At 39.0% G+C, this 19,236-nt stretch overlaps 1 long non-coding RNA gene across 3 annotated transcripts in view; it reads left to right on the plus strand.

The window, feature by feature from the left end:
• Nucleotides 1-19,236, plus strand: part of LOC128250310 (uncharacterized) — a 127,482-nt gene that overhangs the window by 13,587 nt on the left and 94,659 nt on the right. The window contains exon 2 of one of the 3 annotated variants that reach the window (XR_016237630.1): nucleotides 4,860-7,403. The exons of the other annotated variants lie outside the window; for them this stretch is intronic. This is a non-coding gene — a long non-coding RNA (uncharacterized LOC128250310). Of the gene's footprint in view, nucleotides 1-4,859; nucleotides 7,404-19,236 lie in introns of those variants that run through there. 3 annotated transcript variants of the gene reach the window in all.

The raw sequence follows: 19,236 nt of genomic DNA on the forward strand, positions 1-19,236 counted from the left end.
CGCACCCACCCCCACTACTAACTTGGTCACCCAGATAGCGGAAGCTATCAACTACCTCTAGTTTTTCTCCCTGGAATGAGATAGAAGTTGTTTCCTGTTTGTTTACAGTGTTTATTGCACCTGAACATCTGCCACAAACAAAAACTAACTTTGTAGTTAATCTGCCTTTGATATTGCTGCACCTCTTATGTGTCCATAGCTTGCACCGGGTACATCTTATAGAGTTACTACCTACTCCTTTACTGCATACTGAGCAGGGCCATCTACCTGAAGGGGTTTGTGTTTTATCTACCTTCCTACTTATTAGGATTTTGGTTTTTGCTAGGTTGACTCTAAGGCCCTTCGATTCTAGTCCTTGCTTCCACACCTTAAACTTCTCCTCTAGTTCTGATAGTGACTGCGCAATTAGTGCAAGGTCATCTGCATAGAGGAGCTCCCAGGGGCAACCTGTCTTGAATTCCTCTGTGATCGCCTGGAGGACTATGATAAATAAGAGGGGGCTGAGGACGGAACCTTGGTGGACTCCTACCTCTACCCGGAATTCATTACTGTACTCATTTCCAACCTTCACCTTACTGACAGCATCTCTGTACATGGCTCGCACAGCTCTCACTAACCATTCTTCTATCCCAAGTTCCCTCATTGACCACCAGATAAGGGATCGGGGGACCCTGTCAAAGGCTTTCTCCATGTCAACGAAGGCCAGGTACAGAGGTTTATCCTTGGCTAGATATTTCTCCTGCAGCTGTCTCACTAGAAATATAGCATCAGCAGTGCTTTTACCTGGCACGAACACAAACTGCATCTCATCTAAATTGATTTGCTCCCTAATTAGTTGGGCTATGACCCTCTCCGTAACTTTCATAACCCGATCTAACAGCTTGATGCCTCTGTAATTGTTAGTATCTAAAGCGTCACCTTTACCTTTGTAGCAGTTTACTATGGTGCTGCTACACCAGTCATTGGGTATGACTCCTTCATGTATCACCTGGTTCGTAATATGGGTGACTAGGCTGTAGCCAACACTGCCAGATATTTTGAGCATCTCTGCAGTGATTCCTGATGAGCCGGGGGCTTTCCCTGTCTTCATACTCTTAATTGCTTTATCTACCCTGGTACTGTCAACTCGGATAGCTGGTCCCTCTGTTGGGTCGACATACGGCAGGCTCTCTTTCTCCCATTCATTCTCTTTATTAAGCAATCTATTGTAGTGTCATCTCCAGACCTCTTTCTTTGCAGCCTCATTTAGTGCAAGCGTACCATCATCCATGCGAACACATTTCTCTCCTACAACATCACTATTCTCTCTCCTACACTGTCTTGCAACACGAAATACCTCGAGTCTTTGGTCCTCACGGTGCAGAACATTGGCAAATCTTATATATATATATATATATATATATATATATATAAAATAGTGTGCAAATCTTCAATGCAACCTTCTCCAATGCAGATCTCCAAGGCAACCTTCTCCAATGCATATCTTAACTGATAGTACCCCTAGGAGGGGTTAGGTCTACATCAGGGTTAGTCGCTGCCTTTCAAAGGCTTCTGAGCCCCCTTTCGCTAGGTTAGCTTAGGCTTAGGTTAAGGCTTAGTTGTGATCCAAACATAACCTCTTCTGACACAGAGGATCAAGAGCTCTTTTGGGCATTCTATTTTCCTTGCTGGAAGGGCTCCCAACCCATGGGCCAAGTGGAGTTAGATGATGGGGTGGTGGTTTCGAAAGGGCCAGCATGTGCAACCTGATCATCTCTGCTGATCAAACTCCCAACCCATGTGTTCCCGTCGCGACACTAATTCTGCAGAACTGGGTTGGGTGTGAAAACCAACTTTCAAGTATAAATATAGATTTTTGAATCAGCAATGTTGTGTTCGGGTTAAGTCCTATTTGAGGTGAAAAATCAATAAACTGATTCATTATGGCATTTTCCATTCAATTAGGATGAAAAATCAATAAACCGATTCCTTATAGGATTTCTCACTAAAATTGGCTACACCCCGTTTTCAACCATAACTTTTACCAATTTTGATGTATTTTGTTCAAACTTGATGCCTGTATTACTTAGGACTCATGGGATCTTTGAATGCCTTAAGTTCTCAAAAAAAAAAAAAAAGTCGATGAGTGGAAAAATCGATAAACTGATTCGTTGTGGGATTTCTCAATCAAATTGTCTGCAACCAATTTTCAGCCAAATGTTTACCAATTTCAACAGATTTCACTCCAATTTGACGTCGGTGTTACTTAGTTTGGTTTGAAACTGAGGAGACCTATTGAGTCAAGTACATCAACGTCAAAATGAAAATCAAATGGAAATTGTAGTTGTGATACCCATGCCAGTGGCGAGTAAAAAGCACCATCCGAATGTAGCTGATGCCAGTGCCACCTTGAATGGCCTCCGTGCCAGTGGCACGTAAAAAGCACCAACTGATCGTGGCCGTTGCTAGCCTCTTCTGGCCCCTGTACTGGTGGCACGTACAAAGCACCCACTACACTCAAGGAGTGGTTGGTGTTAGGAAGGGCATCCAGCTGTAGAAACACTGCCAGATCAGACTGGAGCCTAGTGCAGCCTCCTGGATTCCCAGACCCCAGTCAAACCGTCCAACCCACGCTAGCATGGAAAACGGACATTAAACAATGATGATGATGATGATGATGGTACATATGCATATATGGGTACAGGACGTCACCAAACAGTAAACAACATGAAATCCTAAAGCAAATGAGTTCAATACATAAACGAGAGAAACAAATGGAAAACAGAACAAGTAACATAAAGAATAACCCTTCGTCAGTTGTCAGCTGTCTATCTACTCCTCACTTCAAGCATTGAACGACAATATGAGTCTTTGAAGACAGTTGCTCCCATACACACCACTGTCCTGTTTTTGTTCCCAACTTTGTCCCTCCATAAGTTCCAAATTTTATTTTAGTTTCTCCAATTCACTCAGCTGTAGAAATGAGTTGCAACATCATTGGTGCCAAGCTGTATCTACCTTTGCATTTTCCTTGGATAATATCAGTGGCATTGAGAAGGGAAACTGGTATGCATGGGGTGAGTGCTGGTCTGCTATAAAACAACTTTGTGCCTCAGAGGGTAACTTTCTAGGTGCAATCCCATGGTCATTCATGACCACAGGGAGTCTTTACCCTATATGTATTTTACTTGTTAGACTGAGATAATACTGGGGTACTGCCTTCAAAAGTTTTAGTCAAATGAATTGACCCCAGTACTTGCTGGGTTTTTTAAGCCTGGTACTTATTCTATTGGGCATTTTTGCTGAACTGCTAAGTTATGGGGATGTAAATACCCCAACAACAGTTGTCAAGTGATGGTGGGGGACAAACATAAACACACACACACATATTCAGAGTGCAGTGAATATATTGTCTAAATTAAGCAAAAATGAAAATAACACTGACATTTCGTTTTAACAGATGTATTTACCAAAATTATATAAAAATTTCTTGAAATACTAAAAAGTAAATTTCTTCAATAAAATTGCCCTTAGCTTCAACCATGACCTCCAGACAACTTCGGAATCTCCTGCAATTCTTCTGGATAATCTCCTTGTTAAAGTTGGTGACTGCTGCCATAATCCTTGCCTTCAGTTCATCTTTGGTGTTACAAGGAGTTTTGCTTGTTTCTAACCCAACAGCACCCCACACATGATAATCAAGGATGTTTGCAGTCTTGGGAGTTTGGTGGCCAGATGTTAGAGTGGTATGGTCACAGAAATTGTCTCACAGTCATGACTAGATTCTCCTACTTGTGTGGCATAGTGCAGAGTCATGTTGCCAGGCATAAGATCTTCCAGCAGCCAACCTCTTGACCCAGGGCAGCACTATCTCCTCCAGGCACTTGATGTAGGCCTCCATGTTGAGTCTGAGGCTGTGTGGGAAGATGAATGGAGTGATCACTAGTGATCACTCCAAACATCATGATGTTGGCTGGATGTTTGCTCCTTAGATTGCACTATCTTCCGATTGACACCCAAACACTCAGAAATGTTTACATTGGAGCTTCCGGCGCAAATGCCAAGCAGTACAGCATGTCATTTCCAAATTTGTGGCAGAGTGAATTGTGTCATTGTGCTGTTTTTCTCACAGAGAGTATCCAACTGACCCTACTATACTCTGCAGTCTACAAAATCAAAAACAAACAATGCACATGTGTGAAATTGAAAATATAAAATGGCAACAATTTACCCATCGCACCCTGTATATATATGACAGACTTCTTTAAGTTTCCATTTACCAAATCAACTCACAAGGCTTTGGTTGGCCCAGAGCTATAGTAAAAGGCACTCGACCAAAGTGTCACACAGTGAGACTGAACCTGGAACCATTGTGGTTTGGAAGGAAGCTTTTTACCATACATCTACATACACATATATATATATGTATACAATACATATGTATATGCATACATATATATATTTATATGTATACAATGATATATATCATTGTATACATATAAATATATATATGTATACATCTCCCCCCCCCCGCCTAACCCTAACTCTATATAAACCAGCTCAATACTCTACTTCCCCAAATCGAGTTTGAATTCCTCTGCTGATAGAATACGAAATCCAGAAGATGAATAGATAAGAACTTTTTCATTCAATCTCGTTCATGTACTCCTGTTTCTGCGTAGATCATAACCCCATGCCCCCCCTCACCACCCATCCGTTCTTTATTATCTATTTCTTTACCATGAAAACATAGCCTGATAGATTCGTCTTCCTTGTTTGTCTTAAATTCATGCATATCCGTTAATCGTCACATTTTATTTATTTATTATTTTATTTTATTCAAGTTTATCATCTCTTTAATTCATTCTCTCTAAATTCAGGCCCAAATGGAATGTGCCATTTTGGTAGTAGACCAGGTCAATAAAGAACTAGAAAAGTTGGAAAACCTGAATATAATTGAAAAGATTGACCATGCAGACTGGGCAGCACTGGCAGTCTACGTAAAAAAAAAATAAGCTAAGAGTGTGCACACACTTCTCAACTAGATTAAACGACTGTTTACTCACATACAATTACCCACTACCAAGCCCAGAAGTATTTGCTAAACTAAATGGAGGGAAAATTTTCTAGGAAGATTGCACATGTCTACTAACAATCAACAATCACCGTGGATTGTACAAGTTTAAACGACTACCGTCTGGAGTAAAAGTGGCACCCGCCATATTCCAACAAATAATGGATGCGATGTGAAGTGATTATGACTTTGCCATCGCATACTTCGATGACATTTTACCAAAGAGCGAGTCTCGGGTGTAACACATTGAACACATAAAGGCAGTATTTGAGAGAATAAGTGAATACAAGCTAAAACTGACAGAAGAAAAATGTGAGTTTTTGATGGAAAAAATAAAGTACCTAGGTCAAATAATCGACGAAAATGCACGCAATACAAAATATGCCGCTCCCAACGAACATGACAATGCTACAAGCATTCCTAGGCTTGGTAAATTATTACCAAGTGTATATCCCAAACGTACATAAGGTAAAGGCACCACTTAAAGAATTACTAAAAAAAATGTCAAATGGGTTTGGACAGAGAAATGCCAGAAAGCATTTAATGAATTAAAGATGTGTTAACTTCGAACTTGTATCTTATGCATTTTGATCCAAAGTTAGAGATAATACTAGCTACAGATGCTAGCAAGTATGGGATAGGAGCCATGCTCCTACACAAGGATAACAATAGCAGGAGAAAGGCCATAGCTCACACATCAAGGATATTATTGCCAGCAGAAAAGAGCTATAGCCAGATTGAAAAAAGGTGTTGGCTATTATATTTGGCGTAAAAAAGTTCCACAGGTTCATTCATGGCAGATGTTTTTGGTTGCAAACAGATCATAGACCTCTAATAACAATATACAGATCCAAGAAAGGAATCCCAACACATATGGCAAACAGAATGCAGCAGTGAGGTACCATTCTATTAAACTACAATTATAGAATGGAATACCTGCCTTCAAAAAAGTTGGGGCATGCTGATAGTCTGTCTAGGTTAATTCCAAGAAATAACAAACTGCTGGAGGACACCATAATATCAGCGCTAAGAGCAAAAGTAGAAACAAAAATCAATGAACTACCAGTAACTTTGGAAGAAATAAAAAGAAATGCGAGAAATGACAAATTTATTAATGAAACAAAAAGAAAACTGTGGTACTGTGGTCAACAAAAGGAAATAAAGGAAGGTCTGAGGCAAAGAACCACCAAGATGTGAGCGTGTACTCTATATGTGATGGTGTACTAATGTATGCTCAGAGGGTGGTCATACCACAGACATTACAGAAGAGAATGCTAAAAGAGTTCCATGCAAGACACCCAGGCATCTTTAGAATGAAAGCATTGATGCGAAGTTTCGTATACTGGCCAAGCATGGACAAGGAAGTTGAAAACCTGGTAAAAGGCTGCAGGGGATGTGTGCTGTCAGTGAAACTATCTACTACAAAATGTGAACCTTGGCCGGAAGTGAAAATACCGTGGTCTTGATTGTATATCGATTCTGCAGGCCCGGTAAATGGATATTATTACGTAATAGTAGGGAATAGCGACGCAAAATGGCCTGAGGTCATGAGGTGTAAATGACCAACCTCATATACAGTAATAAACTTCTTACACAAGCTGTTTGCAAGATTTGGTGTACCGGATATAATTGTCTCTGATAACAGAACACAGTTTGTATCCTGTGAGTTTAAAAGACTCTGCGAGATGTTCACATTAGAACATAAAACTATAGCACCATATCACCCTAGATCAAATGGACAGGCTGAAAGGTTCGTGGACACTTTTAAGAGAGCTTTATATAAAGTTTATAAGGAAGCCATGGATGAGGTCGCAATCCAATTCTTAAGGGTATACAGGGTAACTCCGAACCCATATGCACTGGAAGGAAGTTCACCAGCAGGATTAATGTTTGCCAGAAAAGTGAAATCAGTATTCAATAAACTGTTACCAGCAAAGAAAAAAATATGTGATAGTAAAGACATGCCAAAATTCTTTAGAATCATTGATAAGGTATATGTAAGAATGTACAAAAATGGCAAGCAATACCGGAAAGAAGGAGAAATTGTAACATACATAGGAAGAATGATGTATGGTGTAAGAATCAGAAATGGAATGGAGACATAGAAATCAGCTAAAAGAAAGAGTCATAGAAAAGGAACCAACAAGATTTGAAATACTGATGGATTGGTTATATGACACTTTTCGGGTTCCAACACCATTACAAGAAGTCGAAACCACACATACAAGGAAAAGGAAGAACACTAAATTCCTAAAAGTAGATCCTAAGAAGAAAAGATATTGAGTATATAACAAAAAGGAGGTGGGGTGAATAAAAAAATTGATTGTTAAATAAAATAATTAAAAATGGAGATGTATAGTGAAACTGTATACCCCCTCCTGGTAAAAAGTGGTAGGAGACTGCCATTATAAATTGACCAATAGCTGGTCGTCAAAAAAAGGGTCGAGAGTCAAAGAGTTGACAGTTGACAGTTCTAGTCAGTGTCTTGTGGAGTTATCAGCGATAGTAAGACAGAAGGAGTTAGTGTATTATTATTCAGGTACAAAAAGATACAACGACTAATAACTATTCCGGTACAAAGCGATACAATGACTAGTAACTATTGTGGCTACTAGCGTAAAACAGTAACTACAGTACAATGGTAGTCACACATCACACCAATGGGAGGAACCCACTTTACAACAATTATTAAATAAACTGTTACCAGCAAAGAAAAAAATATGTGATAGTAAAGACATGCCAAAATTCTTTAGAATCATTGATAAGGTATATGTAAGAATGTACAAAAATGGCAAGCAATACTGGAAAGAAGGAGTTAGTGTATTATTATTCAGGTACAAAAAGATACAACGACTAATAACTATTCCGGTACAAAGAGATACAATGACTAGTAACTATTGTGGCTACTAGTGTAAAACAGTAACTACAGTACAATGGTAGTCACACATCACACCAATGGGAGGAACCCACTTTACAACAATTATTAAAGCAGCGAGCAGGCAGAGTCATAAGCACACTGGGAAAAATACTTCGCTGAATTTTGTCTGTCTTTATGCTCTAAGTTCAAATTCTGCCGAAGTCAACTTCGCCTTAATTGACTAGTTGCCTTCCCACAAATTTCAGGCCTTGTGCCTTAAGTAGAAAGGATTCATTATTATTACCATTATTTCATTTCTCAGAGCTCTCAGTCTTACTTGCCCTGGTTGATTCTCTGAGAGCAGACAGCAACCAGTTGTCACAGGTCTCATGGGGTCTCTTTTTGCAAATTATAAGCTTCGAAATTTGGATGTTGAATTATTGTGAAAGACATTCAACACACAAGCACTAATCTCAAAATCCTAGCTGTCCCCAATAGAGCAGTTTTATGGGCCTGCTCTGCTCTCATGTCAATTCCTGTTTCTCTGACATATTTCTTGAACCTGATTGTCAGAGCACCAAGTGCTCCTACAACTACTGGGATAACAGTTTCCTACATTCTTTCAATTTCCTCTGAATGTCACACAAAATATTTTGCAACATTTTGTCCATCTTTATGTTCTGAGCTCAAATTGTGCTTACATCGACTTTGCTTTTCATCCTTACAGAGTCAATAAAAGAAGTACCAGTTGAGGACTGACATAGATGTAATCAACTAGCCCCTTCCTCCAAAATGTCAGCCTTGTGCCTTTAGTAGAAAGAATTATCGTCATCATCATCATCATCATCATCAATACATGAACCCCAGTATACCCATCATGCCCACCCATCTGATAAGGGTACACTAGGCACATGCATCACAACCATATGTGCACGACATGATCTCATATCAAGATAAACAGTGAATGACATTGCAGGTGTAACCCTGTTAGAATTTTCGTCTGGTTGAGTAGCCCATCCCAGTTTAAGGTCCCTGATTAAGGGCTGTTTAAGGATGTTGAATGAAACACCCATATTTCTAGGGGTGAATTATTCAAACCCCAAAGAATTTCTCTCAACACATGGCTATGATGCTCCCCACTACTTATATCATAGTCTGATATAATATTTCGGAATATAAAAATTCCTTCTTCTGATATCCCAAGGAATTGATCAAGTCACTGCTATAATCGATTTTCCAACGGTGTTTTTAAAATTTTTTATCTTTATTTTTTTAGAAGCCTGTACTTTTCTGTCTTTTCTAGTTCTTTGTCACTTACACTTGCATCCCCAAGTATTGCAATATTTATAATGTTGCTTTCTTTTTTTCCTTTGTCTACCACAACAATGTCTGGTCTCTCCGAGCATTGATTAGGGAGTCACATTGAATTGTAAAATCCCACAGTATCTTATATTCATTATTCTCGGCGACTCCTTCTGGTTCATGTTTGTACCATTTCCGTGCTCTGTCCAGGTCATGCTTTTCACATAGTCTCCAGTGAACAAACTTAGCCATGTTATCATACCTCTTTTTGTAGTGCTTTTTGGGCCAGCTTGCTACACTCACAATATGTGAGATTGTTTCATTTTTACTGCCACACACAGGGACATTTCCTGTTCTTATCTATTTGGAACTTGGTAAAATTAGTTCTCAGAGCTTGTTCCTGGGCACTACATATCAATGCCTCAGTGCATCCTTTCAGATTATTTTTTCTTAGCCATTTCCAAGTGTTGATCTTGTCTTTTGTTTCAGTTTTTCTGAGGTATTGCCCTTGCAGTGATTTCATTTTCCAATTGTTTATTCTTTGTTCTTCATCCTGTTTTTTTAAATGCTTGTGGTTGTCCAGTCTCTCATTGTTGTTAACCTTTTCATTCAGTTGTTTATAAATCCTTTTCTGGTCTTGGAACAATCTGTTGATTTTATTGTTCAACTCTTTGGTTATATCTCTTGATCTTTGTCGCTTTAGCCTGCAATTTTGGTTTTAGCACTTCAAGAAATACATTTAGGCTCTTTTTCTTTATCCTAAATCTATGTTCTAGTTCTTGATATTTCTCCTTCCTCTTGATTTCACCTTTTTTATTTCCAAGATGATATGTTTCATAGTTATTTAAGATGTCGCACAGTATCCAATATCATGATGTTGTTGATTGAAGATATTGTGTTTACCTGGGGTTTGTACTGTCTGTCAAGTCACAACAAAGACCTCAAACAAATAGTACTTTACACAATATGTGTGCAGTTCCAAGTAATGTCGATTTTTGCAATACACCTAGATTTTAGGGTATTTGTAAAGTTTCCAGCTGTTTTTTCAGGTTGGGTGATATTAAACCCAAGGATCCAATGACAATAGGAACAACCTTTATGTTTGACTCTTGTAGCTGCCACATCTTGGCAATCTCACTTCTCAGATCTCCATATTTATCAATCTTTTCTCTTTCTTTCATGATATGTTGATTTCCTGACACTGCCATGTCGATTATTAGGCGCTCTTGTTTGTCCCTCCTAAAGGTTACTATATCCGGCCTTGTCTGTCTGGAAGTCAAAGTCCCAGAGAATTTTTGCCTTCCCTTTTTCATTCATTACCTTTTCTGGTGTATGGTGATACCAAACATCTGTTACCTCATATCCATACTTCCATCAAAGTAGCCAGTGAAGGTTTTGGGTTACTTTGTTGTGTCTGCACTTGTACTCATGTCTGTGCTTGTACTTGACACAAGTGGAATAGTTGAGAATGTGAGTGCACTGATTAAGAACAGCATACCTAGTTGGAAAACATGTTTTTTTCTGTAACAATCAGCACTTAGCCAAGGTAACAATCAAAAGAGGTATCTTCGAGGGAGACTCTTGTTCCCCTTTGTTATTTGTTGTAGACTTGACCCCACTTTCTGTAGTCCTATGCAAAGTCAATGCACACTATGAACTGAGAAAGAATGGACCTCATCTCAACCACCTTCTCTTTATGGAAGATTTAAAACTTTTTGCAGAAACAGATTCTGAAATGGAGAGGCTGGTTGAGACTGTACAGATGTGCAGCAAGGATATAGGGATGGAATTTGGTATCTCAAAGTGTGTGGCGCTCATTTTGAAATGGGGGAAAAGAGCAGAGCATAAGGACAAAGAATTGCCAAATGGAGAGAAAATGGAAGACTCGGATGATGATGGGTACAAGTACCTTGGGATCTTGGAGCAGGACAATATCTTGCACAGAGAAATGAAAGACAAGGTCACCACTGCATATTTGAAATGCCTCAGACTTCTCTTGAAATCAAAACTGAACTCAAGGAACTTTGTGACTGCCATCAACATATGGGCTGTTGCTGTAGTCCGCTATAATGCACCGATCCTGAAATAGACACAAGCAGAGATTAACCAACTTGATCGCACTACATGACAATGCATGGTGCCCTCCACTCTAAGTGAACGTACACAGGCTTTACGTGAAGAGGTGTAAAGGTAGATGTGGGCTAATTAGTGAAAGAAGAAACATGGTAGAGTATCTGGTAAACAGCAAACAAGACTTGCTGCAGTATGTTGCTAATGCAGAAGGATTTACCAAAAATGGACTTGAGAGTGCTAATGAATTCTGATCACAAATAACCAACTAGAGAGAAGAAACTCTACTCTGCATGGAATTACATGGTCAGTTCCACCATGAAAGTAACAACTTAAAAGACCAGGAAGCATCATGGAGGTGGCTCAGCAAGGGTCACCTAAGAAAGAAGACTGAAAGCCTAATCATCGCTGCCCAGGATCAGGCTTTGAATACCAACTCAGTGAAAAGAGATATATACCATACAAGTGCAACAAACCTCTACAGAATGCGTGGGAAGAGGGTTGAAAGTGTGACTCACATTGTTAGTGCTTCTGAAAGTATTGCACAGAAAGAGTTAATACTATTATTATTATTATATGAAAACTCAGCTTATTTTGCAGGGTATGATGGAAAGTGTCAGCTGTCCAAAGCCGACAGACTAAGGTTTAAGAACCCTGCAAAGAATTTTTGAAGTTACAAACAATGTTGATTTTTGTAGGTGGTCTACCTTCACACTTGCAGTGATCTTTTTCAGCCATGCTGGTAGTTGAGTGCTGATACTTCCAAGTGTGCCAATTACTATTGGTATCACGTCTACTCTCTTCATTGACCACAACCTTTGTATTTCCCAATTTAAATGTCATAGTTTTTTATTTCTTCTTCTTTCACATTGATCCTGTTGTTGCCGGGGCAGGCTATGTCAATAATCACACATGTTCTTTGTTTTTTATTTACCACAACAATGTCCGGTTTCTGATGTTTGGTCAGGTGATCGCACTGGATAATTACATTCCACAGGATTTTGCAATTCTCATTTTCGGTGACTCCTTTCTGGAGTTTTCTCATACCACATCTTTGCTCTTTGTAGGCTGTGATTTCCACAGAGCTCGCAATGGATCATTCTTGCCACATTGTCATGGTGTCTTTTGTATTCGTGTTGTGCCAATTCTGGGCGTTTTACCCCTCTCACCACACATTCTGCATTTGTCACTATTGGTAGTGTTGTCTATTCTGAACTTCATAAAATTGATCCTTAACACTTGTTCTTGAGCTGCGCATATGAGTGCTTCTGTCTCCATCTTCAGATCACACCTCTTCATCCATAGCCACCGGTCCTCTGTATCTCTCTTGGCCTTGACATCTCTTGCAAACTGACCGTACATTTTTTTCCTTCCATACGTTTTCTTTGTTTTTGTTCATTTCTAGTTTAAATTTTTCTTTAGTTACACAATTTTTAGTGTTAATGATGCCTGCCTTCTTCATGTGTTTCAACAGTAGTGCCATAGCATTTTTTATATACCACGCTAAGCTGTTTTTCTATGCTTAGATACAGTCCTGACAACTGATCAAACCTCTCCCACCCTTTCTTCTGGACAAGTACAGCCTATTGGTGTCACTCAGGGTGGAAGGCTGAAATGATGCCCATGTATCAACTGCTTGGATTTTATTCCATCCAGTCAATTTTGAGTGCAACACCAACCTCAGTCTTCAGAAATACTCCATCCTCAGTTGCTCTTTCATTTCCTTTTCCATTATCTCATTGAACACCAAGGTATTTGTATCCTTCCATTTCAATTTGCTTAATCAAGTCTCTATTTGGTAATTCTATCCCTGCTAGGGGCTGTCCCTTGCCTCTTTTTTGGTAGATTATTCTGCACTTCTTGAATCTAAATTATTATTATTATTATTGTTCAGTAGTTTTATTTTTTTAACGGGTTTTCACTTCACTACCGAGCGCAGCTCTGTGCGCCTTGGGTATGTGCTGTGGTTTGCTGTGGTGCACTTATGGTTACTGTATTGAAAGTGTTTTGCGTAGGATGTGTGCAGTGCCCAGTAGTGCAATTTTCTGTATGTTATATATATTTGTAAGTTCTGGTGTTTTTGTTATGTATTTGTCTGAATATTTTTTTATACCTAAGGCACCTACTATGATAGGGATTGTTTCTGTTTTTAGATTGCACATTCGAGTTACCTCTATTTCCAGGTCTTTGTATTTTGAAAGTTTTTCCATTTCTTTTAGAGAAACGTTGTCATCTGCTGGTATTGATACATCAATTAGAAAGCATTTTTTTTCTTCATGATCTTTGACAACTATATCTGGTCTATTTGCCTTAATTTCTCTATCTGTGTGTATTGGCATATCCCAGAGTAAGGTTGCTTTCTCGTTTTCTGTGACCTTTTCTGGCGTGTGTTTATACCATCTTTTTTCTGTTGTTATTCCATAGTGTTGGCATAGCTTCCAGTGTATACAGGTCCCAGCTCTGTTGTGTCTGTGAATATATTCCTTCTTAGCCAGGACTGGGCAGCCAGAGATAATATGATTTATTGTTTCTTGTCCATCTCCACATTTTACAGTTACTTGTTATGTTTCTTTTCATTATATGTTTTTGGTAATTTCTGGTGGGGAGGCTTTGGTCTTGTGCAGCAATTAAAAATCCTTCAGTCTCTGCTTTGAGTCCTGAACTTCTCAACCATTGCTGGGATTTTTCTCTGTCTATTTCTTTTGCATTTAGTTTAGCCCAGTATTTACCATGTAGGGGCTTTTCTTGCCATCGTTTTATCATGGTCCGTTGCTGTTCTAGTTTTAGTTTGGATTTCATTTGTTTTATAGCTTTTGTTGTTTCTTCTTCTTCTTCTTCTTCTTCGTATTTGTTAGGTAGTATGATTTCTTGTTTGTATTTGTCAGCTTCCTTAAATACTGAAAACAGTTTTTTGTTTTGCTCGTGTTTTGTGGCTATTTCTATTAGTTTTCCTTGCTTCTGGAGTAGGTATTTTTGCAGTCCTATGGTGGTTATTTTATAATAGTTTTCCAGTTGTATAAGACCCCTGCCACCTTCTGTGCGTTGCATATATAGCCTTTCTATGTCAGATTTTGGGTGGTGCATCCTATATCCTGTCATTATTTTTCTTGTTTTCCTGTCTATTTTAGATAGTTCGTTTAGTGTCCAGTTAAGGATGTTGTAGCTGTAGCTTATAACTGGGACAGCTAAAGTGTTGATACCCATTATCTTGTTTTTAGCATTGAGCTCTGTTTTTAGTATTGATCTAACTCGTCTATAGTACTCTTTCTTTATTTTTTCTTTCATTTGTGTATGTTGTATCCTATCTAGTTCATTGACTCCTAAATATTTGTATGGTTGGCTTTCGTCTAGTTCTCTTATTTCATTGGCTTTATCTAGTGTTATATTGCTACTTTTAACTAATTTTCCTCTTTTCAGGGTTGCTTTGGCACATTTTTCTAATCCGAATTTCATATCTATTTCCTTGGTAAAGCCATGTATTGTCTGTAGTAGTGTTTCTAGCTCTTTGTCATTTTTATTATTATTATTATTATTATTATTATTATTATTATTATTATTATTATTATCATTATTATTATTATTGAGTGAGAGAGCAGTGCATGCCATCAAAGTGATGCTGGGTACAAATATATGAAGCCCAGTATATCCATCATACCAACCTGTTTGATAAGGGTAAACCAGGCACATGCATCACAACCATATGTGCATGACATAGTGATCTCATATCAAGATAAACAGTGCATGAGCTTGCAGGTGGGGGCCCAGCTAGAATTTTCTTCAGGTCAAGTAGCCCATCCTGAATAAAGGTTGTTTAAGGATGTTGAATGAAACAAACCATGTTTCCAGAGGGAAATTATTCAAACCGCAAAGAATTTCTCTTAATACATGGCTATGATGCTCCCTCACTACTTCTACTTGTGATCAAAGATACACATATCATCAGCCAACAAGGGACATGCTCAACTGGTTAAGGTCAAACAGCTGACAAGCAAATTTGTGATATTGAGCAGAATATTTGCTGTAGACCATCTTTTATCCCAAGACAAAACAATGTACATGATAACACTTCCAATCAGTTAAGATCAGAAGTCATGAGAGCCAGTGCCTGATACTGCATTAGGGCATTTATTATCATTATTGTTATTGTTATTTGATGATGGTGAGCTGGTAGAATCATTACCATGCTGGTAAAAATGCTTAGCAGCATCCTGTTCATCTTCATGTTCTGGTTTCAAATTCCACTGAGGTTGATTTTGCCTTTCATCCTTTCGGGGTCGATAAAATAAGTACCAGTTAAATCCTGCAGTCAGTCTAATTGACATACCCCACCCACCAAATTGCTGGCTTTGTGAAAGCATTATCACTAATATTAATATGCTAATTTGTTCTTTTTGTATGTACCTGGTGTGTGTGTCACACTTACTTCAAAGAAGTGAGTGGCAAAGCGAGAGAGGAAGTAAGAGAGAAAGAGAGAGAGAGAGTGAAAGAGACAATGAGTGGTGACAGTGTTTGTTTTGTGTTTTTAAATGTTTCAGAGAGGAAGTAAGAGAGACAGCGAGTAGTGATGGCATTTGTTTTGTGTTTTTAAATGTTTATCACATTGCAAGAAAAGTAGATACATAGATACATACACACATAGTTAAATTAAAAGTGGGAGAGAAAAGGGACACAGAGGAAGTGAAAGAGCAAGAGAGAGAGACAGTAGATACATAGATCCAGAGAAAAGTTGATACATAAGTACATGGACACAGCAAATATTGAATGTCAGTTTCATTTTTCATTACCTCACGAGGATAAAATTAACTCGCAAGTGGCTGAGTACTCCACAGACATGCATATCATTAATGTAGTTCTCAGGGAGATTCAGCCTCACACAGAATATGACAAGACTGGCCCCTGTGAATTACAGCTACAACTCATTTTGGCCAACTGAGTGAACTGGAACGAGATAAACCTTCATTTAGTTGGAAGAAAACGAATAAAGATCCTATGTAGGGGTAGGAAAATCATTTTAGTCGTTAGGGTCACTATGGGTGTTAATCCAGTCCTAACAGCAGCATTTGTGGGTCTCACAGATCTGGAGGCAAAGCTCCCAAATTAACACCGATGTGCAGGCTGTTGTTATCAAACTGAGCATGAGTTGAGGGTTAATACATGACGGAATAACAATTATTTCATCTTAGCTTTCACTGCTTGTACTAATCTCATCACAGTTTTGCCTCACAATATGAAACATTTACTTTTCTTTCACTCTTTTTAAAAAATGGCTACCCTTACATCCAATTTTTCTGCAGTTGACCACCCAAATGCTACTCATCCCCTTCCATTTTTTTTTTTTTTTTGTCACCCTTGGGGTTGCAATAGACATCATACATCCTGTATCCATGAGGGTTCTGAACACCTTTCCTTTGCACGAGAGCCTCTACTTGCTTGAAGTGGAAATTTGAGAGGCAGTAACTTCCCCATGGCTTTTTCCCTAACTGCAGTTTTGAGTGGTATGCCCTGTCTGTTTACACTGGTAGCAAATAGGTTCAGGCTTCATCTCCACACAATCCCTTACCATGTGCAATCCCCGGCACTTGAAACACCAGCCCATAAATGGTTGCTGCTTCTCCATGGCAGTGTTTCTCTCCTCGTTCTTTATTGATTGTGGTGTAATGTTATGGACTTCCACAGCTACCATTGCCACTGCATTCCACTCAGTGTTTGTGCAAAAACATGGGATCGGGTGATGAGCTCACTCATTGCCATTTTCTCACTGCCTGGCAGTTGTCACAGTTGCACTTATATGTCATCAGTGAAATCATTTACAAAAGCCAATCATGCCACCTTTTCTAGTCCCTCTCTGATAAAACTAGATAGCATAGTCAGTCTCTGAACCTCTGTTGCATATATGTCTACCTGCTTCCCTGTCTACCTGGCTGTTCCCAGCTTGTCAACCGTAGCATATGATCCTTTCATAAAGGTTTCTTTTAGGTACTGCTCAATCTTCGCCACATACAGTTGCTCTGCTTCATCCATCTCGAGGTACAGTGCCAACTCATTTCCCTCCAGATACAGAGCCATGACACCTGCTACATCATTAGAGTTTTGCAGCCTGGACACCACCTTGATCTTTTGGGTCCAGGCAGTCACATCTCCTTCGCCACAAGAAGGTTTGATGGCATCGCTACCGATCCTTATTTTTTGCAGCAATCTCGTGAAAGGGGACAACAACAACAGAAAAATATATGTATATATGAGTGCCAAAATAATTTGTAGTATGAGGGAACTGTAATGTGAGGAACAAAATATGGTTCACCTACTTCTCAGTGTCACCTGTCCAGCTGCATTAAATCCAAGACACACCCTACCCCTTACACCTATTGCTAGAACCTACTGCTAAAGCCCTGTTTCATGCATGCATCCACATGCGTCCATCCAATGATAACTACCTGAGCTGGAAAGGACCATGCTGGCCCTACTTCCGCCTATGTTCTCCCTCTTCTTCTTTCAGTAAGGACCCTCAACCATTGACATCACTGACCCTTTCCTTCCATTAACCTCATCTCCACATATTTATTCATCAGTTTTTTTTTTAAATTTCATTGGTGAAAAACTCTTGATTTTGATATGAAGGAAGAGAGGTCATTTTTGACCTCTTTAAGGATTTTAAGTACTATCCATCTAAATGATTCTGTGAGCTTTGACACAAATAGTAATTAGAAGGCGCATAGTCCAGGGAATAAGGCAGGTGAAGGATTTTTTCCCTGCCAAGTTCTTTGATTTTTTTCTGATGTAATCTTTGCAGTGTGGGGCCTTGCTTTATCATGATGAAACACCAGTCCCTTATGATTCACCAAAGCAGGAATTTTTTTCTTCAAAGCAATATACAAACACTCTAATTGTTGGCAGTAGGTGTGAGCAATAATTTTTTCATTAGTTGGTAGTAGCTCAAAGTGGATGATTCCAATGCAACCCCATCAAATAGAAAGAAGAATCTTTTTTTTGCACAAAGATCCTTTTTGGGTTGTAGTTTAGCCTGTTTTCCACAATGAAGCCATTGCCTTCATTGCTTAACATTTTCATAAAAAATCCATTTTTCATCAGCAGTCATTAATCTGTCCAAAAATGTTGAGATACATTCATGTGAGTAAAGAGATGAGCAGATGTCCCCTTACAATTTTCAGTTGGCTTCAGTGAAATCATAGGGAACCCATTTTCTGAGTTTGGGCAGCTTTCTCAAGCTGTTGAAGATGGCAGTGAATAGTTGAATGGTTTTAATTGAGCTTGCTTGCCAATTCTTCAAATGACACAGCATTATCCTTCTCAAAGTCTGGTGCTTTAATGGAGTCCTCTTCACCACACCATACTGTGGTCTACTGGTGAACAAGCTGGGCACATACAATGAGTGTGTTTGATAATGCTTACAACACTCGTGCTGCTCTTAATTCATATTTGAATCTATCTGTCTGTCTGTCCGTCCGTCCATCCATCCATCATTTATCTACAGACATGTTGACACATCGGCTCTGAAGGTAAACCTTATTCTTGACAATTTATTGTGCACATTTTGTTATCATTTTTGTCCATAAGATGTGTGAAGCACCCAACTTTCGTTTTATTGTGTTTCCAAGGTAGGAATTGGCCCCTAGGGTTAGTTTCAACCTCATTTAAATCTATATATTTTCTTCCCGACATCGAAAAATGTCGAGAAATGTTGTTGTAAAACGCTGGTCAAATTCGTTCATGGACCAGCATTTTCCTAGGCTTGAAACGCTAGGAGAACAAAAAAATAACTCATGCACGCGCACACACACCAAATCAACAACAGTCATGGAAAAAACAAATGAATCAACAAGTATTACAGACTTTAAAGTGAACGCTGTCAACGTCATGGATGCTGCAACCACAACCGTTAACAGCCCTGTCACCACCACCACCACCAAGACTACCACTGCTACCACCAACACCA

The sequence above is a fragment of the Octopus bimaculoides genome, chromosome 20, assembly GCF_046866305.1.
Source record: "Octopus bimaculoides isolate indiv1 chromosome 20, ASM4686630v1, whole genome shotgun sequence".
NCBI classification, from domain to species: Eukaryota; Metazoa; Mollusca; class Cephalopoda; order Octopoda; family Octopodidae; genus Octopus; species Octopus bimaculoides.